This window comes from Crocuta crocuta, unplaced genomic scaffold (genome assembly GCF_008692635.1).
Source record: "Crocuta crocuta isolate KB4526 unplaced genomic scaffold, BGI_CrCroc_1.0 scaffold113, whole genome shotgun sequence".
Lineage (NCBI taxonomy): Eukaryota > Metazoa > Chordata > Mammalia > Carnivora > Hyaenidae > Crocuta > Crocuta crocuta.
In genome coordinates, this window is record NW_027530368.1 from 3,637,639 (window position 1) to 3,653,445 (window position 15,807).

A 15,807-nucleotide genomic window follows, 5' to 3' on the forward strand; every position below is an offset into this window, starting at 1 on the left:
CAGTGACAACATGAAAAATGCAGATGAAGCAGAAAATCTTCTAGAAGAATATAAATTCCTGAAACTGATTCAAAAGCAATAGAATATGTGAAGAGATCAGTAACTCTAAAACTGGAAGAGCTCTCAAAGAACTACCTCCAAAAAAAGATATCAGGTCAAGATGGTTCCTTTGGGACAAAGTTCTATCAATCTTTCAGAGAATAAATCTGAGCCTGGGTGGCTCAGTTGGTTGAGTGTCCGACTTCGGCTCAGGTCATAATCTCACGATTCATGAATTCAAGCCCGCGTCGGGCTCTGTGCTGACAGCTCAGAGCCTGGAGCCTGCTTCGGATTCTGTGTCTCCCCCTCTCTCTCTGCTCCTCCCCTGTACTCGTTCTCTCTCTCTCTCCCAAAAATAAATAAAAAATAAAAATAAATAAAAAATAAATAAATAAATAAACAAAGAATAAATCATTCTTTGTTCACACACACACACACACACACACACACACACACAGATTAATCCCATTCCTGAAAAGAGTCATTAAAATACTAATAGATTACAGCAGTAGATCTGCCATGCTCAAGCTGGATTATTCGAGAATGCAGGAGTGGCTCAATGTCACTGAGTAAGAAGAGAAAACTCACAGGATCATCTCTAACAGAAATTTGCAAACTATTGCCCGCTTGCCAGCCACCTGCTTTTGTAATTTACGTACTGTCTGTGGCCACTTTTTAGCTACAGCTGAGTTGAGTAGTTGAGACAGAGACCTTAAGTCCCCTAAACCTAAAATATTTATTCTATGGCCGTTTAAGAAAATGTTTGCCAACCCCTGATATGTAGCATGTAAATACGAAACGAAACGGGGGGGGGAGGGGGATGAGAAAACTTTTCAGTTATTCCTAAAGGAAGCTCTCAGATCATTCACCCTCATTCACTTGTTTTCATTCAATTAAGAAAAGGAAGCTTTCTATCTTAAAGCAACAGCCAATAATCATACCAGAAATCCTCCCTTCTGGGTTTCTGTACATAGGGCTGCCCCTGCCGATAATTCTCAAGTGATGTGGATATAAAAAAGCACTTGAGGGGCACCTGGGAGACTCAGTCAGTTAAGTGTCTGACTTCAGCTCAGGTCATGATCTGGAGGTTCATGAGTTAGAGCCCCACGTCAGCCTCAGTGCTGACAGCTTGGAGCCTGGAGCCTGCTTCAGATTCTGTGTCTCCCTCTCTCTCTGCCCCTCCCCTGCTTGCGCTGGCTCGCTCCCTCCCTCTCCCTCCGTGTCTCTCTCTCTCTCTCTCTCTCCCCCAGAAAAATAAATAAAACATTTTTAAAAATTAAAAAGAAAAGCAGTTGAAAATCAGGGTGGTTGGGAGCCAGGACTTGGGAGACAGACTAGCAGAGTTCAAATCCTGCCACCCCTACCTGTGTGACCTTGGATAACTACTGAACCTCTTTGTGCCTTAAATAATAGTGCCAATTTGGTAGAGTTATGGTAAGAAATAAACCAGCCAACAGGTATAAGGACCTTAGAACAGTGCCTAGCACGTAAGTGCATTGTCTGTGTCGACTGCTATCGCTGATCATAGTATTGTTGTGTCTTTGGTGTGGACCAGGTTAGCTTCTTGGCCAAGGACTGGTTGTCTCACAAACTGCCTGCAGGCACATAGCTAGCCACAGTCTTTCCAGAAGGCAATTTGGCTGTGTGTTTCCACAGCCTTAAAAGTGTGCATACACTTTGACCTAGCAGCCTGTTCTAGAAATCTATCCAAAGAAAGTAATCACAGATAGGCATAAAGACTTAACCTCATTTATAATAGTGAAAAGTTGGAAATAACTTACGCTGCCACCAATACGGAACTGTTTGGGTACACTGAACATCCACATGAGTAGATGTTATACAACATAAAAAATGATGCTGTTGAAATAGATTTATTGCTATGGAAAGCTACTTATAACTGATGAGATTTGTAAAAGGTTAAAAAATGAATAACATGACTTCATTTTAATAAAAGGACCAAACCCCAAATGTTCACAGCAGTTACCTCTGAATGATAACATTATGGATGTTTTGTTTATTCCTTTTATTTTTGTGTATCACTCAAAATTTTCTAATTCTTCCTGTGTGTATGTAGTCCTTGCATAATTTTAAAAATTAAATATTTTTCAAATAAAGAACAATAGCAAGATGCTTTGGGGAAAAAAACACCAAGAAAATAAAAATGTAATTCACAGGGCAGGGGAAAATATTTACCAATTATATATCTGATAGGAGATGTGTAACCAGAATATGTAGAGAACTCACACAGTTCAATAATAAAAAGACAAATAACCCAATAAAAAAGGAGCAGTGCATTTAAATAGACATTCCTCCAGAGTTGATAAGCAGATAATAAGCACAGGAAAAGGTGCTCATGATTAGCCAAAGGAGAAATGCGAATCAAAACCACCATGAGAAAACGCTTCACACTCACTAGGACAGGGATCATAGAAGAGCCAGCTAGAACAAGTAAGTGTTGGTGGAGATGTGGATAAATTGGAACACCGCTGATGAGAACATAAAATGGAACAGTCACTTTGGAAAACAATCTGGCAGTTCTTCAAAAGGTTAAACAGAATTATCATACGACCCAACAGTTCGACTTCTAGTCGTATACCCAAGAGAAAGGAAAACTTACATTCCCACCAAAACTTGTACAGGAATGTGTGTAGCAGTGTTATTCGTAACAGCCAAACAGTAGAATCCAATGTCCATCAACTGATGAATGGATAAAGAAAATGAGATATATCCATACAACGGCATATTATTTGACAATAAACAACACTGACGAACTGATGTGCAGCATGGATGAACCTTGAAAACACTATGCTGAGTGAAAGAAGTTAAACACAAAAGACCATACATTCTATGATTCCATTTATATGAAATGTCCAGAATAGACACATCTGAGACCAAAAGTAGAGGAGTGGTTGCCTAGGGCTAGGAGTGGTTAGGAGGAAATAGCAGATGACTGCTCTTGGGTACGGGGTCTCTTTGGAGAGATAAACATGTTCTAAAATTGATTATGGTGATGGCGGCACAACTCCGTGAATATACTAAAAACCACTGAATTGTACACTAAATAGGAACTTTTATTATGTGGATTATCTCAATAAAACTGTTGAAATAAAAAAGAACAAATGGCCAAATGCAAGCTTATAACCTTTAAAATGACAGCAAAAGCAGCAATCTCAAGTATGCGTTCTAAGGAAATAAGAGTTAAATATTTTTTTTAGAACAACCAAATGATCACCCAAAACAAAGACCCAAATCTTAGCACACCCAGTTTTCCTGGAGAACCTCTCTCAGCCAAAATTTTGTCATCCCTCAAAGTTCCAGGCAGCATCCAGTGGCTGGGCCCTCCCCCTCCCCACTCCCCCCCAGCAGACCCACGGGTGGTGAGGAGCACAGCCCAGGGTGCCTTCCTAACTCCTGGTCACACCAACTGGCCTGCTGCTCTGTGGCTCCCATCCCCCCTTCTCTTCCTGCATCCCACAGGCTAACCTGCTCAACTCTACCCCCTTGGCAGGAATTATATGCGCAGCAGAATCACAAGTTGTATATGAACTAGTTTATTTTTTGCCTCTACCATCCTCTGTTTACTCCTTTGATCTTCCCTGTGTCTACTCCTCTGCCCCTCTCTGGGGCATTATCACACTTCCGGCTAACCCAACCTGTCATTAACCCTACTGCACATCCTCTCTGCACAACCCAACGTGGCCGAGGGAAAGAGCAAACCAGTGGCTCCAAGTTCATGTCACTGCCTCAAGTGGGTCCCAGTGCTGCCCGTCCACCCCACCCCAGTTTCCCACTCCTAGAACTCTCCTGTCTCCTAACAACCCCATCCGGTACCTTTTGCTTTGTCCTCAGACCTTGGGCACCTCTTCCCTCTGCTCACTCTTGGCCAGTGACCCTGGTTCCTCCTTCTCTTGGAAAGCGGAAGTAATCGGAAGAGATCTGCCACAAGCCCTCACCAGCACCCGCACCATATCCTGCCTTCCCTCCTGTCACCACACGTGCTCGGGTTGCACCCCACCACAAGGCCAACCCCTGCACTCATGCCCTTGGTCCTGTGCCCTCTGCCTGCTCAAGGACACCACTCCATGACCCTCCTCAGCCTCGCCCAGGTCATCCCACTCGCATGTCTACTGGGCCGTTCCATCAGCTCGCTGTCACTCAAAGAAAACTCTCTGACTTTCTCCTTTGGCTCCCAGCTCATTTCTTTCTCACCTTTACAGAAAAATTTACAGTTATCTACACTTGTGTCTAGTTCTTGTTTTTCCATTGTCTCCGCTCAGCCAAAACGTGTCAAGGTCATCAGTGACTTCAGTGATCAATCTAGCAGCAGTATTTGATATAGGCAGTCACTCCTCTGTCCTTGAAACATCCCCTTTGCCTGACAGAGGATCAGGGTGGTGTCCTCCCCTGTCACCTGCCAAGCCTTCTCAATCTCTGCTGTTCCTCCTGGTCACTCACCTTTTGGTCATCTGAGTGCCCCGGGGCTCTGTGCTCAACACTCTTCTCCTCTCCTTCCACTCTCACTCCCTGGGGTTCCCCTTGAGACTTACGTCTTTAAACGGCAAAGATGCTAATGAATCCCATGTGAAGCTCTCTCCAGCCTAGATGACTTCTCTGAACTCCAGCCCCCCATTTCACATCTTCCATTGGACATCTAATAAGCATCTCAAATGTACCACATCCTGAATCCAATTCCTGACCATCCTCCACCCACCTGCTCCTTCTAGTTTTCCTCATATAGGTCAATGACAACACGTTCTTTCCAGATGTTCAAGCCAAAAACCCTGCAGTCATCTTTGAGTCCTTTCCTCATGCCACGTGTTCAGTCTAACTGCAAATCCTGTTGGTCTCACCTTCAGTACATACTCCGAATCAGACCGCTTCTCCCAAATAACTCCCACCCTGTTCTCATTATCTGGAATATTACACCAATCTCCCAACTGGCCTCCCTGCTTTCACCCATGCCCCCAAATCTATCATCAACACAATAGCCCCCCATGCTGGAACACACGAGCCCTCAGTGCGATCCCTTCAGGGATTTGCCATCCAACTCAGGACAAAGCTAAGCCTCTTCTGATGCAGTCCCCTCACCTCCCTGACCTCATGCCTTTTGTATTTCCTCCTCTTTCATGCTTATCCAGCCACAGTGGCCTGCTTGGTCCTTGAGCACTTCCAGCACCTTCATGTTCTTGCCAGAGGCTCTATTCCTCCCATAGATCCATGGGTCACTTCTTCACCTCCTTCAAGTCTTGACTCAAATGCAATCTGCTTTACCCACCCCACACCATATTTTAAATCACCACCCCTTCCCCCAGCAAATTTGATCAGTTCTTCTTTGCTTTTTCTCCCTAGCAACCATCACCATCTGATATTACATATATTTTACTTAGGTATTTGTTTGTTGTGTCTCCCTCCTCATGAGGGCAGAGATATTTTTCTTTTTTAACACTATATCCCCAGTACTTAGAACATTTCCTGGCACATATTTTGAGTCCAGTAAGTCACTGATGAATATATGAATGCCTGAACAGCAGAATGAAGAGGATCTTTGGCTTTTAAATTTCCAAAGGAAGATAACACTGCTTGCTATTTAAAAAAAAAAAAAAAAAAAAGGTTTAAGAGGATGTCTTGTCCAGCCAGTTTTCCCAGACTATCCAGAGGAGATGAGAGTGTAGAGGAGGAGAGGAAGAAAGAATAGAGATCTGTGACGGTTTTGATAATGCATCCCCACACCTGGGCCTCAGGTTAGCTCCAAAGTTTATATGGAAGAGACCCCTCCTTAACTTCAGGGATCTGGCAAACAGTGGCCCAGAAGTTGCCAGAAGAATTGGGATATGAGGCACTTGGCAGAGATGGCTACATGGGTGTCATGGGAGAGAGAGGTTCCTGTAGACCCCAGAGTGTCATGAAAGAGCTACCAAGTTGTAACATGTTCCTCAGAAAGGCTTAAAAATTAGGTGAGAGCGAGAGCCGGGGGACCTGAAAGGGTCTTGTGCCCAAGATAACAAGCTATTGTCTGTGTGGTCCATGCACCCAGACATCGGTGGGCCTATAGATACAGGGCAGACACATACTGGGGACCAGGGGTCCCTGTTCATGGAGACCATGACGTTATGGAAGATCAACCCAGTATGTAGCTGCCTCTCAAGGGTAAGGACAAGGAAGAAAAACCCAAAACTGACTCAGCTTAAACCTGAACTATTGAAGGATACCAGGCTTTTTTGCCATCAGGAAAAATATCGGCTCAAAAAAGAGATTAAGTTGAGTTACAGAAAAATATAGTTATGTTTTTAACACACTCACAGACATGACTTGAAAATACCATTCCTGGGTGATGGGCATGGAGGAGGCACTTGTTGGGATGAGCACTGGATGTTATATGAAAACCAACTCGACAATAAACTATATTAAAAGAAAGAAAGAAAGAAAGAAAGAAAGAAAGAAAGAAAGAAAGAGAGAAAGAAAGAAAGAAAGAAAAGAAAAGAAAATACTATTCCTGCTATTTCACTAATTTGGCTTCTGACAGAGTTATTTCAAGTCCACTTCTTCCTTCTATTCCACAGGAAGTCCAAGCACAAGTTAGTACACCCATAGGAATGAGCCCCACAGGAACGAGACAGCCCGTCCAGTCTTAACCCTGATGTGTCAAAGCCAACCAACCCTCTGATGTCAGTGGAATCCCATAATCCAAAACTCCAAGAAGGTAATGGTCCTATGTTCTCAAATTCCAAGTGTGCTTTTGACCTCATTTTGCAATGGCTAAGCATCCCGTCTTGGCACATGGCAAGGAGGAGAAACCAACGCAAATGGCTTGATTGCTAAGTGTCATCTCGGGCTTTAGCAAGAAGTCTGGCCGTTAAAACTTTATATCCCCATGCCCATGGTTCAAGGCCCCTCATCATTCAGCCAGCCAAGCAAGTAAGTCTGATCAAGGCACGGACTGGCAGCCTCTCCAATTTCACTAATAGCCAGCATTCAGTTCCCGAGCAGCCGGAGCCTTGTAACAAAGACACGCTTCTCTGGGCTTGATCCAGTGTAATGGGTACTCTAATCCCTCCGAAGACCCAAATCAGCACAGCACATTCTGAACATTTAATCTCCCATTTTCATTCAGTGGGCCGAACACATTTCATGAATATAGACGGCAAAATTGACAACAATAATTCTAAGCCTGCCTTTCTGTAAAGTGAGGAAAACTGAACGGGGGAGGGAGGGGTCTCACTGGTGTTCTCTCCCAGGATGACCAATTGAATCAAACAGAAAAATCCCTGATCAAATTCACTTATCACCAAAGTTATAATGTTAAACTTTGCTTGGGTCACTATATGGAACTACCCACACCCACCTCTAAAACAGAAGTCTAATTTTTTTAATAGTTTTAAGCAGGCCTTCATTGTCTCTGGTTGACCCAGAGGTGGACACCCTAGACCGGGTTGAAAGTGATTTCTCTCTTAGCATAAATCATTGTCATCAAGATGGTAATAATAAAACCCAACACTGGGTTAGGCTGTGAGGCTACGAGACTTGTGCAAAGAGACTTTATGACCTGCAAAGTTGACCATGAAAAATATCCTTGTTGATACGGCCAACATCCCGAATACCACAGTCCCAAAACTCAACATCTGCATCACTAGAATCATGATATGATGCCTCTAACTCTTTAATTAATGTTCTAAGTTTTGAGCAACTGAGACTATGTTCTCATGCACACACAAATACAAACGCTGATGTAACATACAACTCCTTATGTCCATATAGACAGACAAACCCCCAGACATGCAAGCACCCTAATTTCAAACCTGCCACACCCCATACATACAAAACCTCTCATGCCCCCAAAAACCACACAAACATATGCCCACAGCCAGCTACCACGTTGATTCAGCAGAACTCTACATACTCATAACAAAAATCACTTAATTATTTCCACAAGTGGAGCTAGGCTTTCAACCTCTTGTTCACACTCCCCGTAGTCCTGCCTCTGTGTCTGTCATAGAGATCATTATTCCGCTTACTCTGACTTCAAGCTGGACCAGCAGAGGTGGGAGGGAAGGGAAGACCTTTAACCAAAATGCTGAATTGTTTCCAAAAGGCCCAGTGAGTAAGTGTGCCTGAAATCTAGCAAAGTCAAGCAGATGGTGAGCAGAGAAGGGTCAGGGCCTGATCACTTGACTATTGGCCTATTCCAGATGGGAGACCCAGGTGGAATGGCAAACCTCTGGGGAATTCCAGCTTACTGGCCCTCTCCCGACCACGGGGCCTGAGGTAGAAAAGATACATGAGCTCATGACTTGATCCTCCGAGGAGAGCAGGACCACATATCCCCATGCAGACAGCCCAGCGGAATGGGATCTATCCAGCTGGGTGAGTGAAAGAAGATGCCATCAGGGTCCTCTAACCTATGAGGAAAGCAATGAGACATCACTAATTCGGAATCTGTGAGGATTCCAGTAGGGCCTGGGCAAAAGCGTTCCTTATCTTCTTCATTCTGCTTATGTAGACGCTTTTGCTTAGCCAGAGTTCCAACAACCTACTTAAGAGAAAAACTATTTTTGAAGGCTTTCCCAGGACTGCTGAAGCATTCATCAAACTACAGACACTAATCTTAGCTATCTCAAATTCAATTTTTAAAGTATTTTGGGGGAGCCTACTATGTGCCAAAGTCAACCCACTTTCTAGTTACCGTGTGCATTTTCATACACAAAATCACATTACTTTTCAAATATTTCCCACTTTGAACTTGCTGCTACTTCAGTCTGGTTTCCCCAGCCCTCAGTCAATATAAAAGAGGTGTTAAAGACACTGGGTTGGTTAATAAGCTTCAATGAGTATCCTGGGGGGATTTTTACTCAGCCATGAGCACTGTACCAGTTCTAAGCACTGTCCTGACCCAGGCTAGGGGGCAGGAGGGGACAGGGACAGGAGAGTCAGGGGTAGGAAGGCCTAAAATTAGACTTCAGAGGGAACTTCTTGTCCTGCAGATTTCGACAGAAAGCTGAGAATTTTTTCTCTGACAATCGACGAACCTCTCTTCGCCGGATGGGAAAACAGGTCCCCCATGGACCAGAGGAAAGACCTTTGGGGAAGAGAGGAGTATGGCGGGGTGGAGGCAGAGACAAGGAGGGCTGGTTGAAGGGGCTGGGGCCTCCTCCAGCCTGATGAGGCCCTGGAGTTTGCCAGACAAGGTTTCACCCCGGGCTGTCCCCCCTGCAGTGTGCATCGAGGGAGGAGGGGTGCACCCCCAGAGGAGACCACAGGAATGCCAAGCAGGGGAAAGGCGCCCGGAGCCAAGGGCTCCGGCAACGAGGATCCAATATCGGCGGGTGACTCCAGCCCCCGTAACAGGAGAGACCGTAAAGTATGTGCTCTGCTTCCCAACCAGCAAACACAGCAAATAACCAATTACTCCAAATAGCTAACAGATTTCGGCTCTGATTTCCCTCCCCTTGCCTCCCCTGTGCCTTCACTTGTCATTTGATGGGCGATTTGTATTTGCTCTGAGAAAATGAGAGAAGGAATGACTCACAAAGGAAGGTCCAGATTACACGCAGTGACAGGCATCAAACCTCCCTCATCAGAACTAATGGGAGTGGGGGGAGGCCAGGCTGCACTGGCAACACATCTGAACCAGAGATATTTTTAAAGAAGTACAGTTCTGTACTTTCGAGCACATACAGTAATTCTTGCTGAACCAATATTGCCAAATACATGTCCTCAGGAAACCTACTTTAAAGAGAAGAGAAGGATCTTCCTAATTAGCACATCTGCTAGATACCAAAGTATAGGTAAACTGTTCATGTTATTAAAGTCAAAATACTCCCCCTCGAGCTCTCAAGTTCAGAGGTGCAACCGTGAGGTTCTGAGGCAAACTGCCTTGGATGCCTTCTGGAAATGCTTCCTCACTTGGGAGCCACACCCTGTAATTGATTCCTTTGCTCAGAAAACCTTTGCTTCAAAGTCCTTGGATAAATTGTTGTCAGTATTCATGAGCTGCAATGAGGCATTCCCCCAAAACTTGGAATTAAGGGAAATAGGGCTGCCCTGGGAGAATTAGACCGTGAAATCAATGCATAGTGGTTCAGAGCAAGGACAGGCAAAATCACCTCAAAGCAGAAGGGTGGCTCTTACACTAAGCCTTAACCCTAAATGGGTAGGTTGTATTAATACATCCAGAGAAAGAAAGTTAAAACAAGGAATTGGCCAGGCCTGGAAGTACAGAAGGAAGGGTTCACTGTTGACAGTTGTTCACATCAGCACCCTCAGGGGGTGGTCCCAACCTTTGGGGATAGATGGATCTGTCACTCTTGGTCAGCTGCTACTACATTTCAAATCACAGAACCATCTTTCCTCATTCTAATTCTTTACTCATCTCCAATCACAATATGGTTTTCCAACTGCTAAACCTGTAAGATAGCACAGGTTGGACCACAATCCAAGGTCACGTCCCCTGGGATGAAGTATTTCTGCCATAAACTGGCACCCTCAGTTTGAGACTTGAATAATAAGTATCCAGCCCAAAGGAAACACCCTCATCAGGTGTCTGAACCCACAAGATTGAGGATCCGTTCACAAGACTGTTGACTCCTCCCTAAAGAACACCCCTGCCTTGTGGGCCTGGTGAGAGAGGGTCAGTCAGCTCGCCTTTACTTTAGTAACTCCTTACATAGGAGGAGCAGACAGGCAAGCACCGTCTGCAAGCACCGCGGCCCTGACCTAGATAGTTAACACCTCACCGCCACAACTAACATAAAAAACAAGCTCTTTAGTCCTATGGAAAAGCCTCCGATCCTGCTTTCCTTCTTACTTCTCCTATCCTGCTGGATTCCTAACTGGCAAGATAAAGATAGAGCAACCTTAGACTGTTCTCTTCTTCTTTTTATAAAACTTTCATAAAAGTTTGAAATTAGAAAGGGGCCCATGTACTAACGGACAGAACCATCTGAAGCTCCCAGTCAGTACCTGTACAGACAGAGAGAAAGAAGAGGAGAAGGTTCAAAAGAAGGGGAGCAACATGAGTTTTAAGACAAGGGTTATCTTAATGAATTGAGTGAAAGACAGAAGACACACTGTCTTTCATGTGTCTTTCATGTGAAATGACTACCTCATGTTCATAGAAAGTCTCACGAAGATACAAGAAGTTAGAGTATGCAGTCCTAAGAAATACAGCCTGCGTGAAGGCAAATAGGACTGTCAAATATAAAACTATAATAAAGACATTGATGTCTAGCAAAATTACAAACGAGAGGGCCAGAGATACTCTCTAAGTAAGAACACCTAAATTAACATTTAAGGTATCTTTAAAATCCTTTTTAAAATCCTTTCTAAATGCACGCTTGAGCTGATGCGAATGTAAAGAAAATCCTTGGAGGCAAATGAGAAAGCAAAAATGCAGAGACTGAAGGAGCCAAAATGCAAACTAACTGTGGGGCCCAAAAAGCCCAAGTCGAACATTTAGTTTTAGTTGAGTCTCAGTTTATAGCGTTTCCAGGCATCTGGTAAAGTAAACGCATAGCCTCTGTGAAAGAATGTAACTTTCATCCAGGCCTCAAAGAACTCTCCGATAGTTTCAAGGAACATGAGTTCACAATCAAAAATAGTGTAACACATAAGGAATAAGGGACCATGAGCAAGAGTCAGCTAGAAATACCAACTGCGTATCAGACTTGCTAAGATACAGAAAACAGAATTGTCAGAAATAGGACTTAAAAAAAAACAACAACAACAACCACTCTTTAAAAAACCAAAAAACATTAAAAATTATGGCAAAGGGACAAGAGACTTTCAAAAATAAACAAGCCAGTTGCAGGGGATAGCAGGGAGAAGAACTTCTAGAGCTAAAAATATATTACTTAAGATTAGAAACTCAATAGATGGGGTTAAACATAAGCCTTTAAAAACAACTAAAGACTCTGGCCTTGAAGATCTATCTTCAGAAATTAGCCAGAATGCAACATAAGGAAACAAGTGATATGAAAGAAAGTCAAACATGGAGAACAGAGAAGGTCCATTGTAGATCTAATCAGAGCTCCAGAAGGAAATGATAGAGAAAATGGGAACTATATAATATTTAAAGCAACAGTGATTGAAAACTACACAGAACTAATAAAAAGAAAATAAAAATAGTTATCTGGTTTAGATTTAGGAAGACAATAGCACAATGGAAACAAAAAGATAATAAAATAGCATCTTCAAAGTGCTGATAATATAAGTGTCAGTATAACCAGTATTTCCAAAATAAGGATGAAATAAAAATATTTTCAAACAATAATTTAAAAGTGAGAAAATTTAGGGGCGCCTGGGTGGCTTAGTCGGTTAAGCGTCCAACTTTCGCTTAGGTCATGATCTCGCGGATCGCGGGTTCAAGCCCTGCGTCGGGCTCTGTGCTGACTGCCAGCTCAGAGCCTGGAGCCTGTTTCAGTCTGTGACTCCCTCTCTCTCTGACCCTCCCCTGCTCACGCTGTCTCTCTCTCTCTCTCTCCTAGAAATAAATAAAACGTTAAAAAAAATTTTTTTTTAAGTGAGAAAATTTACAATGAACTATTCCTAATTATAAGAATTTCTATAAGCTCTACTTCAGGTAGAAAGAAGATGATCCCAGGAGGAAGAAGACTGACCTACAAAACAAAATAGTAAATATAGGTATAATTAAAATAAAATAGATTAAAATAGATTACTTTTAAAAATGATATTGTTTTGGGGCAGCTGGGTGGCTCAGTTGGTTAAGCGTCCAACTTCAGCTTAGGTCATGATCTCACAGTTTTGTGAGTTCGAGCCCCGTGTTGGGTTCTGAGCTGACAGCTCAGAGTCTGGAGCCTGCTTCAGATTCTAGGTCTCCCTCTCTCTCTCTCTGCCCCTCCCATGCTCATGCTCCATCTCTCTCTCTCTCTCTCTCTCTCTGTCTCTCTCTCTCTCTCTCAAAACAATTTAAAAATAATAAAAATAAAAAGGATATTGTTTTTAAAAGTCACTTATACAATTTAAAATATTGATCAGAAGTTTGTAAATTGGTATGTGATTGGAATTAAAGCATTCCAAGTTCCTTGTAATATTCTGACACAGGCTATAAATATTAATTAGACTTAGACTTTGCTAAGTTGAATATGGCATGATAAAGTTTCTATACTAATCACTAAAGGAATAGGAACAATGTATAGTTTTGAAACTGAAAAGAGAAGAAGGAATGTGGGGTGGGGAGGTAATTTGTCAACCCCCCCCAAAAAAAGAGGGGAAAAATAGGCAGAATGAATAAAGACAAAAAAGATGGCAAAAATAAATCCAAATATACCAATAAACACAATTAATAATTGGACTCTTCAACTTGCTAGTTAAGAAAAAATATTGCCAGAACACATAAAAGAAAAACAGAATCCATCCATTTGCTCTAGAGAGAACTAAAACATAAAGTCACAGAAAAGTTGAAAGTAAAACAATAGAAAAAAGGTATACTAGGAAAAAACTGGCCTAAAGGAAGCTGGTATAGCTATATTAACATGAGGCAAACCAGTCTCATTAGGAGAAATGTTAAAAAGGCAAAGGGCCAGAAGTTCACTACATATCATTAAAAGATTCAATTTGCTAGTAAGACATAAGAATTCTAACAGTGCTTGTGGCTAATAACACAGCATCAAATATATAAAGGAAAAGTAGGCAGGATCATAAGGAAAAAATGATAAATATCAAATCAAAGCATGATGTTCAATTGTACTCAGAAATTAATGAATGACACATACAAAAATCACAATAAAAATCGATCTAAATAACACAATTAACAATGGTGCCTGGGTGTCTCAGTTGGTTAAGCATCTGACTCAGTTTTGGCTCTGCTCATGATCTAATGGTTTTGTGAGTGTGGGCCCTGCATTGGGCTCTCCGCTGGCAGCACAGGGCTTGCTTGTGATTCTCTCTCTCCCTCTCTCTCTGCCCTTCCCCCACTTGCACTGTGTCTGTCTCCCTCAAATAAATAAACTTAAAAAAAAATAACACAATTAACAAGTCTGATCCAAACGGACATGTGATATGCAAAACACATTTGGAGAATAAACATTCTTTCCAAGCACACACAGGACAGTTAGAAAAACTGATCTTAGAACATAAAGTGTCAAGAAACATAACATACAGACCACATTCTCTGAACCATAGCTCAATTAAGCTGAAACCAATAACAAAGAGATAACTTAAAAACATGAGCTAGGAACTTCTACTTTTATGCAATTCAGGTGTCAAAAATAAATACACCAAAAATCAGTAAATACTGAACTGGAAAACTAGAAAATAACAAACAAACAAAACCAGTCATCAAAACCTGTGGGATGCATGAAGTAGTGCTTAGAGGGAATTTTATAGCCTTAAATGTTTATATTAGAAAAGAAGTTTGAAAATTGATGAACTAGACAGAGCACTTAAGAGTTCAAAAGTATAACCCTCTCCCAAAAATAAAAGGAAGGAAATGATAAAGAAATTAATAAGCTAGAAAACAAGGAAACAATAGAATATCAACAGAGCTAAAAACTGGTTCTTTGAAAAGACAAAATCTGACAAATTCCAGCAAGAATAATAAAATATAACCTTAGGAACTAAAAGGAACATAAATAAAAGAAAATACTGAAACAGTAAGAGGTTATTGTGAGAAGTGCTGTGTCGATAATTTTTAAGAAGAAATGTATAAATTCCTATAAAATATAAATCACTAAAAGTGACTCACATAGAAAAGGAAAACCTCAAAGGTCCTATAAACATTATTTCAAATTGTATCCGCAGTTTAAATATCCCCAAGAAAAATACTAAGTCTAGACAGTTTTAGAAATGAATCTACCAAACATTCAGGCAGCAGATAATGTCAATCTTTTGTCAGAGATTAGAAAAAGAGCATATATGCCCCCAAGTCATTTTTAAAGATTAGTATTATCTAGCTACCAAAACCTGAAAAAAAAACAGTATCAGAAAAAGAAACCTCATAAACTATTTGTAAAAAATAAAAATAAAAAAATAAATTAGAGATGGACAACAATAAAAAAAAGACAAAAAAAAAAAAAAGAAAAAGAAACCTCAAGCAATTACCACTCACAATAGTTGATGCAAAAAAACTTCCCTAAATTAAATATTTGCAAACTGAACGTAACCATGCAAGGGAAAAAATAATAACGATAATGATAATGATAACAATAACGTATTATGATCAGGATAGATTGTTTCAGAAATGCAAAGCTGTTTTAGCAATTTTTTAGAAATCTATTAATGGAATTCACCACATTAACAGATTAAGGGAACGCCATATTAACAGATTAAACAAATTACATGAACCCCTCAACAGATACATAAGGAACATGCAATAAAGTTTCACATCATTCATTATAAAAACTCTTCACTAACTAGTGATCATTCACCTGAAACACCAATGTGTAACAGAAAAATATTCACTTTTAAATTAGAGCAGATAAGAATACTCTCTATTATAAATTACATAGAACATTAAATTGAATGTCCTAGCCAGTGCAATAAGAAAAGGAAATAATAAAAAAGAAAAAGAAATTGAAATTACACAGAAGAATAAGAAACTGTGATTAATCACAACTTATATGATCAACTACACAGAAAACACAGAAAAATGATCAAATTGGTGGAATTAATAAGAGAATTTAGCAAAGTTTCTGAATACAATATCAGCATATGAGAATAAATTTCATTTACATACGAGCAAAAAATTATTAGAAACTATACCTTTAAAATCCAAGAAAAATACAATAAAGCATAAAATAGCTAGAACTAGATCTA

General features: G+C 41.2%; 1 protein-coding gene across 12 annotated transcripts in view; it reads right to left on the reverse strand.

The window, feature by feature from the left end:
• The window catches only part of DYSF (dysferlin), a 220,569-nt gene that overhangs the window by 37,492 nt on the left and 167,270 nt on the right, over positions 1 to 15,807 (reverse strand). The gene's annotated exons all lie outside the window — the stretch shown is intronic.